This window comes from Rhincodon typus, chromosome 27 (assembly GCF_021869965.1).
Source record: "Rhincodon typus isolate 14 chromosome 27, sRhiTyp1.1, whole genome shotgun sequence".
Classification (NCBI taxonomy): Eukaryota; Metazoa; Chordata; class Chondrichthyes; order Orectolobiformes; family Rhincodontidae; genus Rhincodon; species Rhincodon typus.
Genome location: NC_063358.1, coordinates 39604997 through 39629561, shown reverse-complemented (window position 1 = coordinate 39629561; position 24565 = coordinate 39604997).

Genomic DNA, 24565 nt, shown 5'->3' with positions numbered 1-24565 from the left:
ATTCCTGACTCAGTATTTGCTCTGTCAAGGTAAACCTAAATGATTCTGTGGCATCGGAAAAAAAAATCAGCGCACTCGTACCGACATCTATCCCTCAGTCAGCATTGCTAAGGATAGATTGTGATGACAGACCTCCAGCTTTTGAGCTGTCAGTTGGTGCCCTCCTCTTGACTCTGTATTAATCCACCCTGTCCCTCCCTGGCATGGCACACTCTGCCACATTTGTTGAGAAGGTGCTCAATTTGCTGGCTTCACATTTTTTAAGCCCACTTCTTCACCAGCTGACCGTCCCATTTCTCCTTGCCTCACCTTACGTCCCTCTGAACAATCAGCTTCCAGAACTCATGGCCGTCTGCGGCTGCCCCGCCATAGTCAGTGTCAACATCCGCCATCTTCCTACGTCACTTGTAGTTGCCCTTCTGGAGGTATGAGGTGGTGACCCAGTGGTCAATTTACAACAATACATTGGGCATATGGCTGTGGATGGACATGGCTGAGCTTGTACAGACATCACTGCCTTTAGCAATGAGTGTAACTACTGGGATTAGCAGGCTCCAGGGTCTCTGAGTTGGTAACTTTGTCCTGCCCAGAGATGACGAGACAGTGAAGTGCAAACTCCTCCTTTCTTTGGTTTTAACCCCCATATCTAAAATGTTAAGTTCCAGATAGACTAGTTGAGAAGGAGGCAAGGTCAAGAATTGGCTTCAGACTTTGGCATCCTTTGAGGTCAGTGCAACTATGCGTTATAAAGTATCCCACTCACTGCTCCAAGAGTAATCTCACCTTGTGTAGCCAAAGAGTGCACGACACAACCTCACTTGCAAGTCACACAAACTGTCCCAGTATTTTTAGCAATAAAGCAGTGTCCAAATTCCATTTTCCAACTTATCATTCAAAAGGAGAAAAGAAATGTGGTCCCTCACAAGGGGTTCCTGCATTGAGATAGCCTACTGGCCCCAGAGAAGAAGCTTCTCAAAAACTTGATGCCATCCAGAAGAAAGCAATAGGTTTGGTTGGCACCCAATCCATACCCTTCAACATCCAATCCTTCCTCCAATGGTGCACAGTCGCAGCACTGTGGTACCATCTACCAGATGCAGTGCAACAAATTACACAGGCTTCTTTGCCAGCACCTTCCAAACTCACGACCACTGTTCATCTCCAAGGGCGAGGGCAGCAGGTGCCCATGAGCATCACCCTCTGTTAGTTTTCACTCACACTACATTGCCGTTCCTTCAGTGTCACAACATCAAAGTGCTGCAACTCTCCTCCCTAACAGCACTGTGGTTATCCCTACCCCAAGGACTGCAGTGGTTCAAGGGGGCAGCTCACCAGCATCCACTAGAGGATGATTCAGAATGGATACTAATGATTGACCCAGGCAGTGATGCCTGTATCCTCTCTGTTTACTTTGCTCGGTCAGTTACTGAGTTAGATTGTGTTTCCATTTCTGCAACAAAATTGTGAATTTTGCAGAAAGATTTCGCTCTGAAGGACAGGTGTAGAATGACTCTGATTTTTTAAAACTGACTCTGGGGAAGAACCATAATGCTCAGATCTACACACAGTGAACTGTTACCGTACATTCACTTATTGAACAGTAACATAGCCAAATATAACATTTCCCACTCTGTAACCTGTACTTATCCATGCTTGGTCCAAACGTGTGTATTTCCATCAGAGTTGTGGATACTATTTCACCACTTTTAATAGTTTTAATATTTTTGCTTGGGTGGATTTTAGTACAGTAAAATGAAAAACTTGCCTCTTTAATTCAAAAAGGCGAATTCTTTATACATATCTGCATATGTTTTCAAATCGCACACCACTAGGTGATGGTATTATCACTAGACTATTAATCCAGAAACCCAGCTAATATTCTGGGGACCTGAGTTAAAATCTCACCATGGCAGATGGTGGAATTGGAATTCAATAATTAAAAATCAAAGTCTGGAATGAAGAATCTACTGATCACCACTAAATCATTGCCAATTGTGAGAAAATCTCATCTGATTCACTAATGACGTTCAGGGAAAGAAATTGCCATCCTTCCCTGGTCTGACCTACATGTGACTTCAGACGCACAGCAATGTGGTTGACTCTCACTCCCCTCTGAAATGACCTAGCAAGCCACTTAGTTGTACCAACTGCTACAAAGCCTCAAAGAAATGAAACCAGACAGATCACCTGGCATCGACCTGGGCACCAGAAAAGACAACAGTGGAAACAGCCCTGTCGAACCTGCAAAATCCTCCTCACTAACATCTGGGGGTTAGTACCAAAATTGGGAGAGCTGTCTCAAAGCCTGACATAGCCATACTCACAGAATCATACTTTACAGACAATGTCCCAGACACCACCATCACCATCCCTGGATATGTCCTGTCCCACCGGCAGGACAGACCCAGCAGAGGGGGCGGCACTGTGGTATACAGTCGGGAGGGTGTTGCTCTAGGAACCCTCAACATTGACTCCGGATCCCATGAAGTCTCATGGCTTAAAGTTAAACATGAGCAAGGAAACCTCCTGCTGATTACCACATACCGTCCTCCCTCAGCTGATGAATCAGTTCTCCTCAATGTTGAGCAACACTTAGAGGAAGCACTGAGGATGGCAAGGGCACAAAATGTACTCTGGGTGGGGGATTCCAATGTCCACCACCAAGCGTGGCTCGGCAGCAGTATTACTGATCGAGCTGGTCAGTTCCTAAAGGACATGGCTGCTAGACTGGGTCTGCGGCAGGTGGTGAGGGAACCAACAAGATGGAAAAATATATTTGACCTCATCCTTACCAATCTGCAGTGGCATCTGTCCATGACAGCATCAGTAACAGTGACCATCGCACAGTCCTTGTGGAGACAAAATCCCGCCTTCACATTGAGAATAACCTCCATCGTGTTGTGTGGCACTATCACCGTGCTAAATGGGACAGACTTTGCACAGATCGAGCAACACAAAACTGGGCATCCGTGAGGCGCTGTGGGCCATTAACAGCAGCAGAATTGTACTCCAGCACAATCTGTAATCTCATGGCCCAGCATATCCCCCACTCAACCATTACCATCAAGTCAGGGGATCAACCCTGGTTCAAGGGAGAGAGCAGGAGAGTATGCCAGGAGCAGCACCAGGCATACCAGAAGATGAGGTATCAACCTGGTGAAGCCACCAAACAGGACTACTTGCACGCCTAACAGCGAAAGCAGCAAGTGATAGACAGAGCTAAATAATCCCAGAACCAATGGATCAGATCTAAGCTCTGCTGTCCTGCCACATCCAGTCGTGAATCGTGGTGGACAATTAAACAACTCACTGGAGGAGGAGGCTCCACAAATATCCCCATTCTCAATGATGGAAGAGCCCAGCACATCAGTGCAAAAGATAAGGCTGAAGCATTTGCAGCAATCTTCAGCCAGAAGTGCCGAGTGGATGATCCATCTCGGCCTCCTCCAGTGGTCCCCAGCATTACAGATACAGTTTTCAGCCAATTCGATTCACTCCACGTGATATCAAGAAATGGTTGGAGACACTGGGTACTGCAAAGGCTACAGGCCCTGACAACATTCCAGCAATAGGACTGAAGACTTGTTCTCCAGAACTTGCCGCTCCCCTAGCCAAGCCGTTCCAGTACAGTTACAACACTGGTATCTACCCGACAATGTGGAAAATTGCCCAAGTATGCCCTGTACATAAAGAGCAGGACAAATCCAAACCAGTAAATTATTGCCCCATCAGTCTCCTCTCGACCGTCAGTAAAGTGATGGAAGGTGTCAGTAACAGCGCTATCAAGCAGCACCTGCTCAGCAATAACCTGCTCAGTGACGCCCAGTTTGGGTTCCCCCAGGGCCACTCAGCTCCTGACCTCATTACAGCCTTGGTTCAAACATGGACAAAAGAGCTGAATTCCAGAGGGTGAGGTGAGAGTGACAGCCCTCGATATCAAGGCTGCATTTGACCGAGTGTGGCATCAAGGAGCCCTAGCAAAACTGGAATCAATGGGTATCAGGGAGCAAACGCTCTGGTGGTTGGAGTCATACCTGACACATAGGAAGATGGTCGTGGTTGTTGGAGGTCAATCATCTCAGCTGCAGGACATCTCTGCAGGAGTTCCTCAGGATAGTGTCCTGGGCCCAACCATCTTCTGCTGCTTCATCAATGACCTTCCCTGCACTATTAGGTCAGAAATGGGGATGTTTGCTGATGATTGCACAACGTTCAGCACCATTTGTGACTCCTCAGATACTGAAGCAGTCCATGTTCACATGCAGCAAGATCTGGACAATATCCAGGCTTGGGCTGACAAGTGGCAAGTGACATTCATGCCACACAAATGCCAGGCTATGACCATCTCCAATAAGAGACAATCTAACCACCACCCCTAGACATTCAATAGTGTTACCATCACTGAATCCTCCACTATCAACATCCTGGGGGTTACCATTGACCAGAAACTCAACTGGACTCACCACATTAACACATTGGCTACAAGAGCAGGCCAAAAACTGGGAATACTGTGGCGTGTAACTCACCTCCTGACTCCTCAAAGCCTGTCCACCATCTACAAGGTACAAGTCAGGAGTGTGATGGAATACTCCCCACTTGCCTGGATGAGTGCAGCCCCAACAACACTCAAGAAGCTTGACACCATCCAGGACAAAGCAGCCACTTGATTGGCACCACATCCACAAACATCCACTCCCTCCACCACCGACGCTCAGTAGCAGCAGTGTCTACTATCTACAAGATGCACTGCAGAAATTCACCAAAGATCCTCAGACAGCACCTTCCGAACCCATGACCACTTCCATCTAGAAGGACAAAGGCAGCAGATTTATGGGAACACCAGCACCTCCAAGATCCCCTCCAAGCCACTCACCATCCTGACTTGGAAATATATCATCGTTCCTTCACTGTCGCTGGGTCAAAATCCTGGAATTCCCTCCCTAATGGCATTGTGGGTCAACCCACAGCAGGAGGACTGCAGCGGTTCAAAATGGCAGCTCACCACCACCTTCTCAATGGCAACTAGGGACGGGCAAGAAATGCTGGCCCAGCCAGCGACGCCCACATCCCACAAATGAATAGAGAAAAAAAACACTGAATAGACGATAAATCATTTTTGAATTGAAAACCTCTCACATTTGAAGCAGGAGTGAGAAATGAGGGAACTCATTCCACCTTTCTTCAGCTGATCATAATACTTTTCATATTAAAGATAACGTCTGATGTTTACTCTCCCTGGATCAGGGTAATATTTCTTGTTACACCCCCATAGTGAGGGTTATATTTGTTGTTACTCTTCCTCAGTGAGGGTTCTATCTAAAATTTACTCTCCCTTGGTGAGGGTCCTCGCCAATGTTGACTGTCCCTCAGGATGGACACAATGCTTCTGTGCCATCTCCAGCTGGGATGGTGACTGAGTGACTAGCATCTCATCTTGCTCTGTTCTTTCCCATGTTCGCATGCTGTGGTGTAGAAACCAGATATCAAAACACAAAGCAGAAATAGAACTGACCAGAGGACACCAAATCTCTCTCATTCCTTCTTCTGCTTGGCTTTCTCAAATTGGAATGTAGGTCATGGAATCTCACAGGATTCGTGAATCTGCTTAAGGAAACATCTCACACAAAACCTGAATTATTCAGGGTGTAAGAATGTTACAGTGCAATCCAGATCTCCTGAGCTCTCATTAGCCACTTGGCTTTTAATGATGGCTCACTTTGGGACAGATGTGGTCAGAAACTGCTTTCTAAACCCACTGCTCACTGGTTTTACACAATTATGTTTGAGCTACCCCGGTACCATTGGGGAAAAGTTCCCAAATCCTAGGTTTCTTGATATCACACAGCTCTCAGAACTGCCTAGAGTAAGCATTGCTTGCTAATGAAAGACATAGCCCATCTCTTGGAACTGCCTCAAGACATATTTGCAAGTGAAGTGATAGCCAACAGCAATGAGGCAGTTGAGAAATTGATATGTTGGACAGGGGATGGATATTGTCAAGGATCTAAGGTCAATGCTCCAGCAATTTGAGTCAAAACCCAACATGGAGGGCCAGCTTTTAGTGTCCAATACATGGGACCTGAGGCGCGCGTGTGTGTATCTCATGCTCAGTGTGGACGTGCAGCTGTTAGATTTTGGCCTTTTTGCCTTACCAGCCACGAGCACAGCTCATTGGATCACCCGATAACCAGTGAGAACTAACTAGCGGGTTTCTCAGCCTATCACAGCCCTTGATTGTGACATCCTAGTTTGCCAGGAGGCTGCTCACTTCTGGGTCCTAAACATCATCGGTCGAGGCCCACTCCTCAAGAAATCCAGGAGCTAAAAGCTTCACTTCTCTTTTTGTTCCCAGCAAAGGGATTGTTGTGGGAAATGGAGCCAGTGTTTGTGTTTGTATGGGCTGGTTTCAAGTCAATCACAAGTGTGACCTTCAGAGGCTGTACTCTTGGACCCATTATACTTCTGATTGTCTCCAGATTAGAAAGACCCTGACCAATCCATCAGGCAGGGCCCCCCAGTTACCAACACAGGAAACCAGACACTTCCTTCCTGCTTTGGAGACAGGTCATCAGTGAAGAGAAAAGTTGAGGCTCTTAACTGGCTATTAATTAAACACTAAAGGGCCATCAATGCTGGTTGGTCAAAAAAGGCCCTAATGGACTTTTTTTGCCCAATGTTTAATTGTTTATAAGCTTGAGGATAGAGGGAGTATTTCTTCAGGACTAACTTACCTAACAATGGCCCTGATCAGCACCTCTCTTAACACGTGCAGGGAGGGAAAATTTGCACCTGCATTAGTGTGAGAATGTATTTCTATGTGCATGTGACTATGTGTATGTTGGTGTGGGTGTGTATTTGTAGATGTGCATGTGAGTATTTCTATATGGGTGTGTGTGTACAGAGAACAAAGAACAAAGAACAAAGAAAATTACAGCACAGGAATAGGCCCTTCGGCCCTCCAAGCCTGCACCGATCCAGAACCTCTATCTAAACCTGTTGCCTATTTTCCAAGGATCTGTATCCCTCTGCTCCCTGCCCATTCATGTGTCTGTCTAGATACATCTTTAATGATGCTACCATGCCCGCCTCTACTACCTCCGCTGGCAACGCGTTCCAGGCACCCACCACCCTCTGCATAAAGAACTTTCCACGCATATCTCCCTTAAACTTTTCCCCTCTCACCTTGAAATCGTGACCCCTAATAATTGAGGCCCCCATTCTGGGAAAAAGCTTCTTGCTATCCACCCTGTCTATACCTCTCATGATTTTGTAGACCTCAATCAGGTCCCCCCTCAACCTCCGTCTTTCTAACGTAAATAATCCTAATCTACTCAGCATCTCTTCATAGCTAGCACCCTCCATACCAGGCAACATCCTGGTGAACCTCCTCTGCACCCTCTCCAAAGCATCCACATCCTTTTGATAATGTGGTGACCAGATCTGTACGCAGTATTCCAAATGTGGTCGAACCAAAGTCCTATACAACTGTAACATGACCTGCCAACTCTTGTACTCAATGCCCCGTCCGATGAATGAGAGCATGCCGTATGCCTTCTTGACCACTCTATCGACCTGCATTGCCACCTTCAGGGTACAATGGACCTGAACACCCAGATCTCTCTGTCCATTAATTTTCCCCAGGGCTTTTCCATTTACCATATAGTTCGCTCTTGAATTGGATCTTCCAAAATGCATTTGCCTGGATTGAACTCCATCTGCCATTTCTCCGCCCAACTCTCCAATCTATCTATATTCTGCTGCATTCTCCGACAATCCCCTTTACTATGTGCTACTCCACCAATCTTAGTGTCATCTGCAAACTTGCTAATCAGACCATCTATACCTTCCTCCAGATCATTTATGTACATCATAAACAACAGTGGTCCCAACACAGATCCCTGTGGAACACCACTGGTCACAGTTCTCCATTTTGAGAAACTCCCTTCCACTACAACTCTCTGTCTCCTGTTGCCCAGCCAGTTCTCTATCCATCTAGCTAGTACACCCTGGACCCCATGCGACTTCACTTTCTCCATCAGCCTACCATGGGGAACCTTATCAAACGCCTTACTGAAGACAGTATTTGTGTGTTCACGTGTGACAGTGAGTATATGTGAGTATGTGCGTTGTGTGTTTGTAAGTGTGCTTGTATTTGTGGGTGTGGGTTTGTGAGTGAGTGAGTGTACGTCTGTGTGTATGTGTGAGTGTGAATATACTTGTGTTTGTGTATATGTGTGCAGGGGTGTGTTGTCTGAGTGAGAGTGAAAGCATGTGTATGACTGTGTGTCGGTACATGTGTCTGTGTAAGTGTGCTTATGTTTGTGGGTGTGTGTTTGTAGGTTTGAGTGCATATGTGTGTGTGTGTAAAGGTGTGTGAGAGAGAGAGAAACTCTGTGTTTGATTGTGTGTGTGTGTGTGTGTGTGTGTGTGTGTGTTTGTGTGTGTGTGAGTATGTGTGCATGTGTATGTGAGTGTGTATACATGAGTGGAGGGAGCACGTATGAGAATATGTGTGCGTGGGTGCATGTGTTAATGATGGGGAGTGTGTGTGGGTGTGTTAGTGTTTGTATGTGTTAATCTGTGGGTGTTAGTATGTATGAGTGTGTGGTGTGTGTATGTACGTGTGTGTATGTGTGTGTGTCTGTATATATGTGTGTACGTATGTGTGTGGGTGTGTGCGTGTGAGTGTGCATGTGTGTGTCTGTGTATATGTGTGTGCAAGGGTCCTGGTATCATTGTGTGTGTCAGAGACGAGTTGGGGTTTGTGCGCTATTATTTAACTTCTTTCTTCCCCAGCATCTCTGAGACACAAGCTGGATTTCCAGATGACCTTCCTGCAACGGGGATTCAGGTGATCCAGCAGAGACTGTTCGAGGACTGGCCAATAGCAAGGGTTATTCCTTATTTCGAGTGAGTCAGTACATGAGGGAACTCAGTGCAGAGCAGACCTCTAGCTGCTCCTTTTGGCCTGTGTTCCCCAGTGCCACATCAGTCAGATCAGATTCAAACTAACCCATCTTATTGACAATAAGCCACATTGATGTGTCTCTCTTGTTAGCTGTTGTTTTTCTGTTTAAATGATTAAGGCAGCGGGAGTTGTGTCAGAGATGTTTGCGGGTCTGATAATTAAGGGGGGCTGTTTACGCACTCATTCCTCTCAGAAACAGCTCTGTTCCCATCAGCTGTCGATATGTTACTCCCCTTGTATTGTCAGCATCAATAAATCCTCCCACCTGCTTCTGACACTGTTATCCTATGCATTTAATGAAAAAATATTACAAAAGACTTTCTCTTTTACCCATTGTGTAATGTACACATACAAGATCTGACACTGCAATGCACATAGACCACTCAGCACTAGGTGAGAAAGAATTCCTTCTTTTTATGAACCCCAGGAACTGACAATGACGTATACAAGGTCTGAAATTCTTGTTGAACTGTTCAGGATGAATCAATGCATCTTCCGAAGCTGAACTAACTTCTGTGGTAGGTTACATCCCCAGGGATGAATGTCAATAAAATCCATCTTATCTGGGATGTGAAGCTCAGTCCCAGCAAAACTGATCACTAACCACAATAAAAAAAGACTAGCCTTTCGATTCAGCATCAATGCTATGTCCCTAAGACCATTTAAATCTCAGACTTAGTCAATTGCATCGTTGTTAAATACATGTTACAATTCTCGTAGATTCTCGCTAATCCTGTTCTGATGACGAGTCAAACATTGAAACATTATGGATATTTTTACTTTTCATTTTGAAATATGCTGTTTTAACAGGAGGACTACTACAGAAAACTGTGCATTTAACTGCAGGGGGGTCTAATTCTAAAGGGTGCAGGAGCAGAGGGACTTGGGTGCATGTGCATCAGTCATTGAAGGTGGCAGAACAGGAGGAGAGAGCAGTTAATAATGTGTACAGTGCCCTCCAGCAACTTTTACAGCATAAGAACCAAAAAGTGACGTTAAACCTGTGTAAGAACCTTGATGGACCTCAGCTGGAGTATTGTGTACAGTTCTGGGCACCACATTGTTGTAAGGATATGAATTCATTGCAGAAAGTGTAGAAGTGGTTTACGATGGCTCCAGGAATGAGGAACTTCAGTTTTGGGAGTATAGTGACTGTTCTCTTCAGAGAGAAGTCTAAGAAGACTTATGAGTGGGCCAGATAGAGTAGATAGGGAGAAGCTGTTCCCACTTGTAAAAGGATCAAGGGCACAGATTTAAACTGATCTGCAAAACAAGCAAGGGTAATATCAGGAAAGACTTTTTTCACACAGCGAGTAGTTAAAGAATCTGGAATATAGTGCCTGGAAATGTGGAGGAGGCAGGTTCAATTTAAGCATGAAAGAAGGGCATTGGATAATTATTTGAATAGAAATGATGTACAGGGATATGGCAAAAAGGCCAAGGCTTTGTCTGTTTATATTTACATTTTCACATGTGTCTGTATGTGCACATTACTGTACAATTGTTATGTGAGTGTAGTCTGTACATGTACTATTATGCATGCATGTACCAGCAAATGTCCATATGCTATTATTTGCAAGTATGTACGTGGCTGTGTATTTATAGGTATGGAAGATGTGTAGGTGCAAGTGCATGCACATATTGGTATACATGTGTGTGTGTATGCATGTGTATATATGTGTGCATGCATAAATGTAGCATAAATCTGTCTACGTGTTCATGTGTGTATGTTTGTGTTTGTGCGTGTGCACGTATGTGTGTGTCTGTGTGTGTGTATGCGTGCATGTGTGTGTGTCTGTGCACATGTGTGTGTGCATGTGTGTGCCTGTGTGCGCGTGCATGTGTGTGTGTGTGTGCATATGTATGTGTGTATGTGTGTGTGCATATGTATGTGGATGTGTGTGTGCGTGTGTGTGTGTGCGTGCGCATATGTGTGTGTGTGCGCATGCGTGTGCATGTGTGCATGCGTGTGTGTGTGTGTGTGCGTGCATGCAAGTGTGTGTGTGTGTGTGTAATAAGGACTCCATTCTCCTTAGCATGATGTATGCACAGTTCCAGAGCACAATCCTAGTGTCTTCACTGGGTGATGGAAGGGCAAGAGGAGAGACCACAAACTCCCTGTTGAATATCAGATTACGGTCGAAATGGCCTTCACCGAATGGCGTCTCAGCCCAGCTCCCTCATTAGTCTGTGCTGAATGGTTTAGATAGTTTGCCAGCAGACACTGACCACAAAGATTTGACCTTCACATTGCAAATGCCTCACTTTCTATTACTATCACTGATTTCAGCTCGCAGTCAATTTTAAACAATAAACACTTTGCTTCTCGTCAATTAGGTTCTCAAAACAGTCGTTTAACCTCCCGATACTAATAACTGATCAAAGTTTCACCCTCACTGATCAGCACATTGTTGCCTTATACTACCTTGTTTCTGAAAGGTTGTCCCATTTCGTTTCTGAGTGAATTCTGTTCCGGTTTGATTTCCCTGACAGGTAGCAGTCTCACGGTTCAATGTTCACTCACTCAACATCTGACAGCACATCTATCAGTCGGAAATAGCACAACTCACATCAGGGAGTCTAACATTTATGCGTGGCTTAATCTAAATTCATCAAAATGGCCAGGCATCTTTCATGTTAAAAAAAATCTTTCACTGACTCCTCAGCAGTAAATGTTTCTGGGAGCATTCAGATAGGAAATGATTGAGAAAGGATTCTAGTCTGCAGCACATTTCGATGTGAACTGTTAACAGCCACTGCTTGCAGCTTTATATTAAAACCGTAGTGGCTTCCAACAGCTCCTGATTGTAACCTGCTTCCTAATTACAAGCCTTCCTCCCTGCTTCCTTGTAGTTACTGTCTCTTTTCTCTCTCCTCACATTCCCAGTCTCCTTTCTCTCCTGAGTTCTGCCCAACCTCCTCCCAATTGCTGCCTTTCCCCTTCTTCTGGGCTTTTCCTGTAACCTTTTGGGGACTGTGAGCATCACTGACAAGACCGGCATTTATTGCCCATCCTTACTTGCCCCCTAGAAGTTGGTGGGGACCCCTTTTCTTCCACACTGAAGCTCTTGGGGCGTAGGTTGATCCACAATGAGGACTTTGACCCAGTGACAGTGAAGGAACAGTAATGTATTTCCAAGGATGGTGAGTGGCTTGGAGGGGAATTTGTAGATGGTGGTGAACCCCTATATCTGCTGCCTTTGTCCTTCTATATGGAAGTGGTCGTGAGTTTGGAAAGTGCCTCTGTGGAGCCCTGTTGAATTTCCACAGTGTATCTTGCAGATGGTACACACTGCTGCTACTCAGCATCAGTGGTGGAGGAAGTGAATGTTTGAATCTGCCTATCCCGCACCCTCTCCCAAACACAGCCTCCCTGTCTCTCCTCGGCACTGCCTAACCTGTTCCCTGTTCTGACAGGCTGGTGCTGAGTTGTGCTACAGAGAATACAACGCAACTGACCTGGTTTTTACCTGCTCAAGGGACACTAGGCTCTGTCAGCCTCTGATCTCCTGACCATCCAACTGCTTTGTGTGCTTAATACAAGGCAGGTAATAAAACCATAGATGCAGCCAAGATGTGTGTGTGTGTGTGTGTGTGTGTGTGTGTGTGTGTGTGTGTGTGTGTGTGTGTGTGTGTGTGTGTGTGCGCGCGCGTGCGTGTGCATGTGTGCATGCGTGTGTGTGCGTGCATGCAAGTGTGTGTGTGTGTGTAATAAGGACTCCATTCTCCTTAGCATGATGTATGCACAGTTCCAGAGCACAATCCTAGTGTCTTCACTGGGTGATGGAAGGGCAAGAGGAGAGACCACAAACTCCCTGTTGAACATCAGATTACGGTCGAAATGGCCTTCGCTGAATGGCGTCTCAGCCCAGCTCCCTCATTAGTCTGTGCTGAATGGTTTATCCCAAAGGCAAGGCTTCGGAAAAGTCTTCATTTTCCTTTGAATATATTCAATCAGCACATGACCTGGCACTTTGTTCTGTTTGAGTCAAGGTCCTTGGATCAAAGCGAGTCAGTCTGATTTAGACTGTGATATGCAATGGTCTAAATTGCAGGAATCTGGAATAACAGGTAAATAATGCCCCTTCCAACTCAGTCTCCTGAATACCTCAACCTGTACTTCATGATTCTACTTTGTACAGCCCAAGAAATCACCTTGGCAATGAAGAAGGAGCAGGAATTCTACGTCATTGAGAAAGGACTGCCATTTTATCATCACACCAGCCCCTACCTCCTCCCAAACCAGCCATGAATCCAATTATAACAAAGATTGGCTTCATATTGGAGACCATTGTAACTGTGCTTGATATCTGAAAAAGTTACCTATGCAAACAGTCCCCCTGCTCTTTCACCATTGCATTGTAAATGTGATTCACAAAGTATTTTCCTAATTCCCTTTGGAAAGGTATTTCTGACCTTGCCAATATGAGCACAATCTATATGGAAATGCATCATCTTTCTTGCTTCTTTCTCCAATGTTCTGAAATGTTTGGCGAACTGGTCCACAGCGCAGAGGTGTGCACTGCATTTGATGGAACACTCATGACCCTCTTGCTAGCTAATCATCTGAGACATTGATCTTGATCAAAGAGGTAATAAACCAGGTTTTATTCGGCCCCAGCTACGATCCCTTTCTGTGGGACGTTTGCACAGATGGTCACAGAGATTTCCCAAAGTGTTTTTGCAGCATCTGCAAGGAATGGTTGGGATCCAATCCCTTCAAACTTCATCATACCATCAAGCTTCAAAAGGATCAGTTTTAACTATCCTGCACAGACTGCTACAGTCTCAGACACGTCTGCACCACTCTCCCAATTTCAACCAGCTTCGCTCCTTTGTGTTTAGCAGGGAGTTTTATTTTGCCAGCGAGTGGATCTCTCACAGCTCAGTGTTCACTTGCTCTGCACTTCCAAACACATCGTTCAGAAGAAATCACCAAGCTCACATTGGAGAGACAGACCACTGTGGCTGATATAACCTGAGCTCATCATAATGGCCAGTCACCTTTCAGAAAGAACTGTTCAGTGACTCCTCACTGGTGTGTGCTTGTGGGAGCATCTATGTAGGAAATGGCTCCTCCAGTGGAGAAAGGATGACGGTCTGGAGAATCCATATCACTGGAGCATGCTGGCAGGCATAATGGAGCAAAAGAAGCTAAAACTTCAAACGAGACATGTGTACACATTGATGTACAGGGTGGTCTTGGGGTCCTAGTCCATAGTTCCCTGAAAGTGGCCACACAAGTAGATAGGCTGGTGAAAAAAGTGTATGGCATGCTTAGAGATAGCAAGAACTGCCGATGCTGGAGTCAGAGATAACACAGTGTGGAACTGGAGGAACACAGCAGGCCAGGCCCCTTTGACCCCTTTTCATAAATGGGGAGGGGAAAGGGAGCTTAGAAATAAATAGAGAGGAGGGGTGAGGTAGGGGAAGGTAGGTGGGATGGTGATAGGTGAGTGCAGGTAGGGTGTGGTGGGGATTGGTCAGTGAGGTGGGAGGGGAGGATAGGTGGGAGAGAAGATGGACAGGTTGTGCCAGATCAAGGAGGTGGGGATGAGAGGGAGGGTTAGACATAGGATGAGGCGGGAGGGGAGGGAGATTTTAAAACTGGTGAAACCCATGTTTAGGCCATTGGGCCGTAGGCTCCCGAGGCAGAATATGAGGTGCTGCTCCTCCAATTTGCGGGTGGCGTCATTGTGACACTGGAGGAGGCCCAGAAGAACATGTCAGCCAGGGAGTGGGAGGGGCAGTTGAAATGGTTCGCGACCGGAAGGTGTTGTCGTTTGTCACGAACAGAGCACAGATGCTCTACAAAATGGTCTCTGAGCCTCCGCTTGGTCTCACCGATGTAGAGGAGGACACATTGGGAGCAGCGGATGCAATAGACCATGTTGACGGTGTGCAGGTGAACCCCTGTCTGATGTGGAAGGTTTGTTTTGTGCCTTGAATGGAGGTGAGGGGAAGGTGTAGGGGTGGGTGTAGCATTTCCTGTGATTACAGGGAAAGGTGCCGGGGGTGGTGGGGTTAGTGGGAAGTGTGGAGCAGACGAGGGAGTCGTGGAGAGAGCTGTCCCCACAAAAGGCAGATAGAAGTGGGGAGGGAAATATATCTTTGGTTGTGGGGTTGGATTGTAGGTGGCAGAAGTAGTGGTTGCGGAGGTAGATGGGGTGAAATGTGAGGACAAGGGGGATTCTGTCTTTATTTGTGTTGGGGGGGAGGGGATGTGAGGGCAAAGGTGCTGGAAACACAACAGATTCTGTTGAGGGCATGTTTGATCACCAGAGGGAGGAAGTTACAATCATTGAAATAGAAGGACATTTAGGACGTGCGGGAGTGGAACGCCCCATCTTGGGAGCAGATACGGTGGATGCAGAAGAATTTGGAGTAAGGAATGGTATTCTTGCAGGAAGGTGGGTGAGAGGAGGTGTAGTCCAGGTAGCTGTGGGAGTCAGTGGGCTTGAAACAAATGTCAGTTTCGAGGCGGTCACCAGAGATGGAGACAGAGAGGTCCAGGAAGGAGAGAGAGGTATTGGAGATGGTCCAGGAGAATTTGAGGTTACGGTGAAAGATGTTGGTAAAGTTGATGAACTGTTCAAGCTCCTTGTAGGAGCATGAGGCAACACTGATACAGTCATCAATGTAGCGGAGGATTAGGTGGGGGATAGTGCCAGTGTAGCTGTGGAAGAGGGAGTGTTCCATGTATCCTATGAAGAGGCAGGCACAGCTTGTGCCCATGGAGGTGCCCATGGCCACCCACTTAGTCTGTAGGAAGTGGGAGAAGGTAAAGGAGAAGTTGTTAAGGACGAGTTCTGTTAAGTAGATGAGGGTGTCGGTGGAAGGAGACTGGTTGGGCCTGTGGGAGAGGAAGAAGCAGAGGGCTTTTAGGCCATCTGTGTGGGGGATACAAGTGTACAGGGATTGGATGTCCATAGTGAAGATAAGGTGTTGGGGGCCAGGGAATGAAGTCTTGGAGGAGGTGGAGGGTGTAGGCGGTGTCCCAAACATAGGTGGGGAATGCTTGACTTTATGTTCGGGGAATTGAGTACAAGAGTCAGGATGTCATGTTGCAGTTTTATAACACTTTGGTTAGGCCACATTTAGAGTATTGTGTTCAATTCTGGTCACCACATGTGGAGGCTTTGGGGAGGATGCAGAAGAGGTTTACCAGGATGCTGGACTAGAGAGCATGAGATATATGGAGATGCTAGAAAAACTCAGGTTGTTTTGTCTGGAGTGACGGAGGCTGAGGGGAGACTTGACAGAAGTTTATAAAATTATGAGAGGCATAGATTGGGTTGACAGTCAGAATCTTTTTCTCAGAGTGGAGATGTCTAATACTAGATGGTAAGCGTTTAAGTTGAGAGGGGGAAGGTTCAAAGGAGATGTGAGGGGCAAGTTTTTTACACTGAGAGTTGGAGGTGCCTAGAACGTGCTGCCAGGGATGGTGGTGGACGCAGATATGATAAGGACATTTAAGGGACTTTTAGATAAGCACATGAATATGCAAGGAATGGAGGGATATGGACCAAGGGCAGGCAGAAGGGATTAGTTTAATTTGGCATCATGTTCAGCATAATATCATGGGCCGCAGGGCCAGTTCCTGTGCTGTACTCTTCCATGTTTCATATTCTATGTTCTGTGCTGGAGGACAACATTCTGCCGTATCATTTATGTAGTTAGTACAGAGCCCAGGGAGCATTTCTGAAATAATGCCTTCTCCCCACCTTTTATAAAATGATCTGCCGTGATGCAGGTCTCATACTGATGATTCTCCCAATCAACAGCTTCCTTTTCTACCAGTGAGAAAGGTTCTGAAACAACAGGTAATGTAAGTTTTGTTTCCATAAAACCATCAGATATAGGAACAGAATTAGGCCGTTCAATGCATTATGTCATTCGATCACAGCTGATATGTTTCTCAACTGCATTCTCCTGCCTTCTCCCCGTAACCCTTGATCCCTTTACCAATCGAGAACCTCCGTCTTAAAGGTTTCAATTGTACCTATCACTCTTGGGTGGCACAGTGGCTCAGTGGTTAGCACTACTACCTCACAGCACCAGGAACCCAGGTTTAATTGCAGCCTCAGGTAACTTCTGTGTGGAGCTTACACATTCTCCCTGTGTCTGTAAGGGTTTCCTCTGGGTGCTCCGGTTTCCTCCCACAGTCCAAAGATGTGCAGGTTAGGTGGATTGGCCATGCTAAATTAAACATATAGTGTTCAGGAATGTGTTGATTAGGTGGGTTGGCCATGGAAAATGCAGCATATAGGGTAGGAGGGTGAATCTGGGTGGAATGTTGCTTGTGGAGTTGTTGTGCCAAATGGCCTGTTTCCACATTGTAGGGATTCAAGAGATTACATATCTGAGTTCTGATGAATAATCACTGGACTTGAAACATTAACTCTATTTTTCTGTCTCCACAGATGTTGCCAGACCTGAGATAACAAAGTGTAGAGCTGGATGAACACAGCAGGCCAAGCAGCATCAGGGGAGCAGGAAGGCTGACGTTTCGGGCCTAGACCCTTCTAGGCCCAAAACGTCAGCCTTCCTGCTTCCCTGATGCTGCTTGGCCTGCTGTGTTCATCCAGCTCTACATCTTGTTATCTCAGATTCTCCAGCATCTGCAGTTCCTACTATCTCTGTTGCCAGACCTGTTGAGTTTCTCCAGCTATTTATGTTTTTGTTTCAGATTTCTAACATACATTGTTCTTTGTTTTATTACACATTTGGTTTGCTGCAGGGTTAAACAAGAGGTTTAAACTGGCTACAAAGTGATTGTACTGACCATCAAAAAGCACTAACAATACCCCAATTTCATATTGGGTTTATACTACCCAGGCTTTAATGGATATTTTGGAAGGATTTAAGTGAGGTTTGGTTTGTGTCTGTCGTGGCACACATTTAAGTGGGTTTTCTGCATACTTTGCAAATGACACAATGTGGCATTGGACTCAGACTCCACCCTACTCTTCTGCAGCCTACCCAGACATGTTCATGTTCTCCCACTTTGTAATGTTGCTATCAACTTGCTAATGCCTGAATAAACAAACCTGTGTATTTGACTGTTAACTAGCCCCTTCCAGCATCTTGATGTTTATTTGTTAACAAGCAAAAGAAAACTCAACCATGTTAACCTCTACCTAAGCTGTTTAGATCCCAGTGAGCAAGAGACATAAAGGTCAGGATTTGCTTCCATACAACAGCAACTTGTTATGTCATAAAATAACATCAGGTGCTACCTTGCCTGGTGGTAGAATCATACAATCCTTATAGTGTGGAAGCAGGCCATTCAGCCCACACCAATCCTCTGAAGAGCATCCCAGCCAGTCTCACCCCATCCCTGTAACTCTGCATTTCCCATGGCCAATACACCTAGTCTGCACATCCCTGGACAATTTCCCAAGGCCAATCCACCCTAACCTGCAACATCTTTGGACTGTAGGAAGAAACCAGAGCACCTGGAGGAAACCCACGCAGACACAGGGAGAATGTGCAAATTCCACACAGACAGTCACCCGAAGGTGGAATTGAACCCAGGTTCCTGGTGCTGTGAGGCAGCAGTGCGAACCACTGAGCCACCCAGGTGTGCTGAGGGCAGGTTTAATTCAGACATTCAAGAGAGCATTGGATCATTATTTGGGCAAACATAATGTGCAAGGATGTGGGGAAAAGGGCTGGAGATTGGCACTAGGTAATGCTGCTTATTTAACAAACCAGTGAAGGCACACAAGGCCAAATGGTCTCTTCCCACTCCCATCTGTGATCACAGCTGGGGCCAGTTACACCCTGGTTTATTGCTACTTTCATTAACCAAACGGCTTCCTTCTGTATCGCCATGCTTCTGTAATCATGTGACTATTGAACAAAGGCTAACATCAAGCCAGATAAGGAAGTGCTCAGGAAAGTGGCAAAAAGCTTGATCAAAAAAGTAGGCGTTGAGGAGTGTCTGAAAGGAGGAAAGTGAATTGGAGAGTTAGAAGGATGTGGGGTGAGAACTGCAGAGTTTCAGACTTTGGCAAGTGAAGGCACAGCCATAATCAATGGCCCGATTAAAATCGGGGGTGGGTGCCCAAGGGGCCAGAATTTGATGAGTACAGAGATGTGGCAGGAATGTGGGGCTGCAGGAATGACAGTGAAACGTGAAGGCAGATGGAAGAGTGGTTTTGAAAACAGGGATAATACAGGTGATAGATGAACAGAGCTTGGTGTAAACTAAGACATGATCGGCAGAGTTTTGGGTAACTTTAGACAGAGTCATATGGATAATTACCAAGGGCTAAATGTAGGTAGCAGCTAGGCATGAGTTGAAATAGTAAAGGCTGAGGTAACAAAGACTTGGGTATGCACAAACCGAAACTTTCCTCTGGTATGGATTTCATCTGAGTTTGAGAAGTACAGGTATGTCTCCCTGTTTTACACAGCCTGCTGAGTAATAAAGCTTGTTTCACTGAAATTGAACAATTGGAAAGGTCTCAACTTGCTGAAATCTGCTGTCTTGGCGTAACTCCCATCTGTCGATTCAAACGTCTGGGCCTCATCTGCGCTCAGATGGTCAAATTCGATTTAATTCTTTCTACAAGTAATTAATACTCTGTTGGCTCAGTTATGGCAACTGTCTCTGCCAACGGGTGGGGTTCTCATCTGGGTGAAAGCACACGCTGTGCATTTCCATGAAAAGTGATGACGATAAACACACACCTATCTTTGAAGCACCAGGCAGTAGGTATCAAGAAGCCTGGCAGACCAACACTGTGTGCAGCATCTCAACCTCATCATTCACACTTACGATCACCAGAGTGCTGTGCATTGGTACTAGCTGATGTTATTACTGGGCGAGTCAGATCCTAGACTGAAATCTGATTTGATAGATCATATTTCATTCTGTTTAGGTTTTAATGAGGCGCTGTCTTACTGACACATAAGCAGGCAATGCACCAGATTTGTTTTCAACAATTAAACTAAAATTTATTAAGCAAAAGAAACAAAGATACAATAGAATAAACCAAATTATTTACATATCTATACCTTTTAGAGATTCTGAAACGTACAGTAGAAATATAATCCCATTAATCCCTCCCAAACCAGTCCTTCACAGTGCCCAAAAGCACCTTTTATAAAGTACTCATACTTGAGAAAAATCTTTTTCTAACATTTCAAAGACTTCATGCTCCAGCCTGGAAAATCTGATAGTTTTTTTTTGTTTCCATGGAGCTGTCATTCATCTGAGTTTAAACAGTTTCAGTTTTAAGTAATCTCTTCAGGGTTTTATCCAAATACTTCTGGTCAGTGACTATAACTAAATGTTTGACTTTAACATAACCTATGTTTTAGAACCCTCTTCCCTTCTCAGAAGCACTTTATGCAGCTTTATATTTTCAGCTTCATCCAAGGACTTCTACAGAACATCCCAAACTGAAAGCCAAAAAAAACATATTTTTTCCCAAGCCAACGGTGTTTCCTTGAAGCTTAAAGAATTCCAGACTTTTCTAACAGAAATCTTGATGCACAATTGTTGACCTTGCCCCTAATATACACAAAAACCCATTAGTTCTAAAAATTTGTACTCTTAAACTGCTTTTTAAAAAAATGACCATGGACCATGGCAACAGAGACACTTGCAAGCTAGTCATTTATCTCTTCAGACACATAGAAAAATCCATATATAACTAATTCAAAATTCAAAAGTCCAAATTAAATAGGTAAAATGGGAGAGTGAATGTTAATGAGATGAGTAGTGCCATTAACAAGGTGTTTAACAAACATTAGAATTAGATTTTATTGCCACGTGTACTCAAGTATAGGAATACATGAGTACAGTGAAAAGTGTATAAAGTCACTGTTCTCTGGTACCATCTTGGTTACAGAATCTCAAGAAAAAAAAGCAGCAGAAATAAAAGAAAACTAAAAGGTTAAAAAGTAAATGTCCAGATCTCAAAGTCGAAGTTTTATCTCCATAAAGGTGTTTGGACCACTGATATGGTCACCAGGACCTAGCCATAGCCGAAAGCCTCCGTCAGCCTGCAAGTCTCACATTGATCACCAGGAGGAGCCACGTCTCGCTGCCTCTCATCGCTGGAGGAGCTGTTCCATCGCTGCCACAACCGACGGCCCTGAATGCCAGGACGATGTCCTTGCCACCACCTCCAATCGCTGGCAGGAGACACATACACCACCCCAGACTGCCAGGAGGTGCTGCCCATGGCTTATTGCTGTGCCCATGCCACCAATTAACTCGCCGCAAAGGTCTTTAAAGAAAAGAAAATACGAGAAAAAAGAAAGTAAGAAAAATAAAGAAAAAGAGCCGAAGTTAAAAGAGAAAAAAAGAAAAGACAGCAGGTGGGAGCAGACAAGCCCCGGGCTCAGGAGCCCACACACTGCCCTGCTTTTACCTTGTTAATCGCCATCAACTGGCACCCACTGCTAGATTGTCACCACTCCACTGTGGAAAGCATAAAACATGGAGCAAGATAGTCTTGATATCAAAATGGTCATCATCTGTGTTGTACCCGATCTTACCACACGTTTCACCATTACCCACGTCACCCAGACCCCTAATAGATTCCACCCCTTGTTTCTCCTGTCCTTTTGATAAATGTGGAAGTAGAAAGATTTTCATTAGGTATAAAAACCAACTTCTAATGTTCACTCTCCAGCTGGTTTGTGAGTGCATTTCCTCCATGCTGGCCTGGGGTCACATCAGAAATGAAAGCAGCTCAACCTTCCATGTCTAAAAATATACCACTGAAGGATGAAAGGCTATCTCACTAGAATGTAAATCAAAAAATTCATTCATGTCCTAAAACACTTGAAGTGAACCTTGCTAGATGGAATTTGGAACAATTTAAATGTCATCTCTATCATTGAGAGAACTGGTATATGCCAAAGGTTCATTTCTTCCAGCTCTCACTGCCCGTACAGGGCAGCAAGTCAGTGATAATGGAATGGTGATTTTCTGACACACACACACACACACACACACGCACACACAGTGGAATATTGTTGAAGCAGTGCATGCCCTGTCCTGCCAGCTGAAGAACCGATGAGAGATCACCATTAGCTCATTCTTGAGAAGGCCTTGGCATGCTTTGTAAACTTCAACCAATTTATGCATTGACAGACAAAGGGACACACAATTCGGTTTGTGGTTCAACTCGATTTCATGAACAAAATGTTTCTTATTAAAAACACCATGTGAACATTTCTCAAATTCCCACAATATTTCCTCCCTATCAAGCTGTACTGATCAGAGAAAAGATACTACCTGCAATAATCCATGTGTTTGAGCTGGATCATTGGAATCTCCTTCCTCTCTGACATAGGGCTGGCTCTCTTCCATGAAGGTGGGTCTCACAGGTCAGGGCTGATCTTCTCTCTCTTTATCTCTCTTTCTCTCTTCCTCTCTCTCTCTTGCTGCATGCCTTCACTGAGGATCTGGCTTCCAAGTGCATGTCTTTATCCCTCCTCGCCCCAGACCTTCCTGAATGTTCTATGGCCTTAGGCTCATGGGGTCATGAACTGAATTCAAAGCATCCAATGGGGCTGGGCCAACACCATTCACAGTTGCTATGCCGGGGAGGTGTAAAGTGCACTTCCTCAGGCATTGGCTGAACGTTAAGGTGCCTGAAAGTCTGATCGATACTTCTCCAATACATAACCCTCAGGCTAGTTGTAACTGGTTCCCCTTGAACCTTTGTGACCGCTTTGATTTTGGTTTCCAATGTAGCTGCTAGCTGCCGTCTGCTGTTTAATTTAGTTTGGCCAATTTTCTGTCAGGCCCGATTTCTCCGGCTGTGGGTCAATTTAGAATGTCTGATTTTGGGCCCATGGTCACATGACCACAACTTGATGTGTCGCGAGCCAATCGGGCAGGCCTTTCCCTGCTACCAAGGCCTTGAGGGTGGGGGCAGATGCCTCATTTACCGAGAATTACCAGCCAATCAGAGGCTAGCAGCTCTTGCGCTCGGTAGCGCCACAGTGGAGGCAGTGGCCGCTGTTGGAAGGACAGCCACAGGATCATGGAGTGCAGGCTACAGATTGATCATGTGCAGAAGGGTTTTGCAGAGTGGGGATTCACAGAGATTTGTGCATAGGCGGTGACACCAAGGGCAGGAGTTTGATTCTCAGGAGAACCCCCCTCCTCAATGTAAAGTCCCTCGATCAGACGTTGATTCTCTTTGATCTTCAGACCAACCCAGCACCCCCCTCCCTCCATTCCTTCTGGAGCCAGCAAGTTGCCCACTCAGTCTGACCTGTCATGCATGATGTGATTTTTGCCTCCAACAAGGAGTTTTACTTAACATGGCATTGCTGATGTGAAAGAATCAAACAGTTGTACATGACAGTTAACTATTGTACAGATCCATTATATTCGCAGGGACATCAGTGTCGGGCTAACATTCAGCTATCAAGTTATACAGAGCACTATGCTTCCAGTAGTGTGCCATACCTCAAGTGTTTCTGGGATAGGTTGGAGTGTGAGACCTTTAGACCTTCTGGTCTTGGGTGCTGATAGCAGTCATGTAATAAGCCTGCCTGTCAAAATTTTACAGCCATACAGACCATGAGACATAACAAAACAGTGTGGTGACTGGTCCACTTGTAGCTAGCTTAATACCAACGGCAGCAAGATAAAATCCCTAATTAGTCATTGATTAGCCAATTAAAGGCCTCATATGGTGTTGGCAATGGTAGGCTTGACTATAGACCTTCTCACCCAGATCTTAGTTTTGGCAGAGGCACTGGTGTCACATAGAAACATAGAAAATAGGAGATGTGGTAGGCCATTCAGCCCATCAAGTCATCTCCACTATTCAATATGATCATGGCTGGTCATCCAACTCAGTATGCTGTTCCTGCTTTCTCCCAATACCCTTTGATTCCCTTTCACCCTAAAAACAATATCTAACTTTTTCTTGAAAATATTCAATGTTTTGGACTTGAGATTTACATGCATTTGGAGAAGCAAGGACTGATTAGATACAGTCAGCAAGGCTTTGTGCGTGGGAAATCAAAAAACACTTGATTGAGTTTTTTGAGGATGTAGCCAAAAGATTGATGAGGGCAGAGCGGTAGACATTGTCTAGGGACTTTAGTAAAGCCTTTGACAAGGGTCCGTAGACTGGAGACTGCAGACTGATTATTAAAGTTAGATTACATGGGGTTCAGGGAGAGCTAGCCAATTGGATACAACTAGAGTAGGAGACAGACAGTGGTGGGGGAGTGATGTTTTTCAGACTGGAGGCCTGTGACCAGTGGTGTTCTGCAAGGATTGGTGCTGGGTTCACTCTTGTTTGTCATTTATATAAATGATTTGGAGGTGAATGTAGGAGGCATGGTAAGTAAGTTTGCGGATGACACTAAAGTTGGTGGGATAGTCGATAGTGAAGAAGGTTATCTAAGATTACAAAGGGATCTTGATCAATTAGGGCAATGAGCTGAGGTGTGGCAGATAGACATTAATTTGGATAAATGTGAGGTATTGCATTTTGGTAAAATGAACAATGGTAGGACTTATACAGTTAATGATATGGCCCTGGGAAATGTTGTTGAACAGAGAGACCTAGGGGTTCAGGTACATAGTTCTTTGACAGTTGCGTC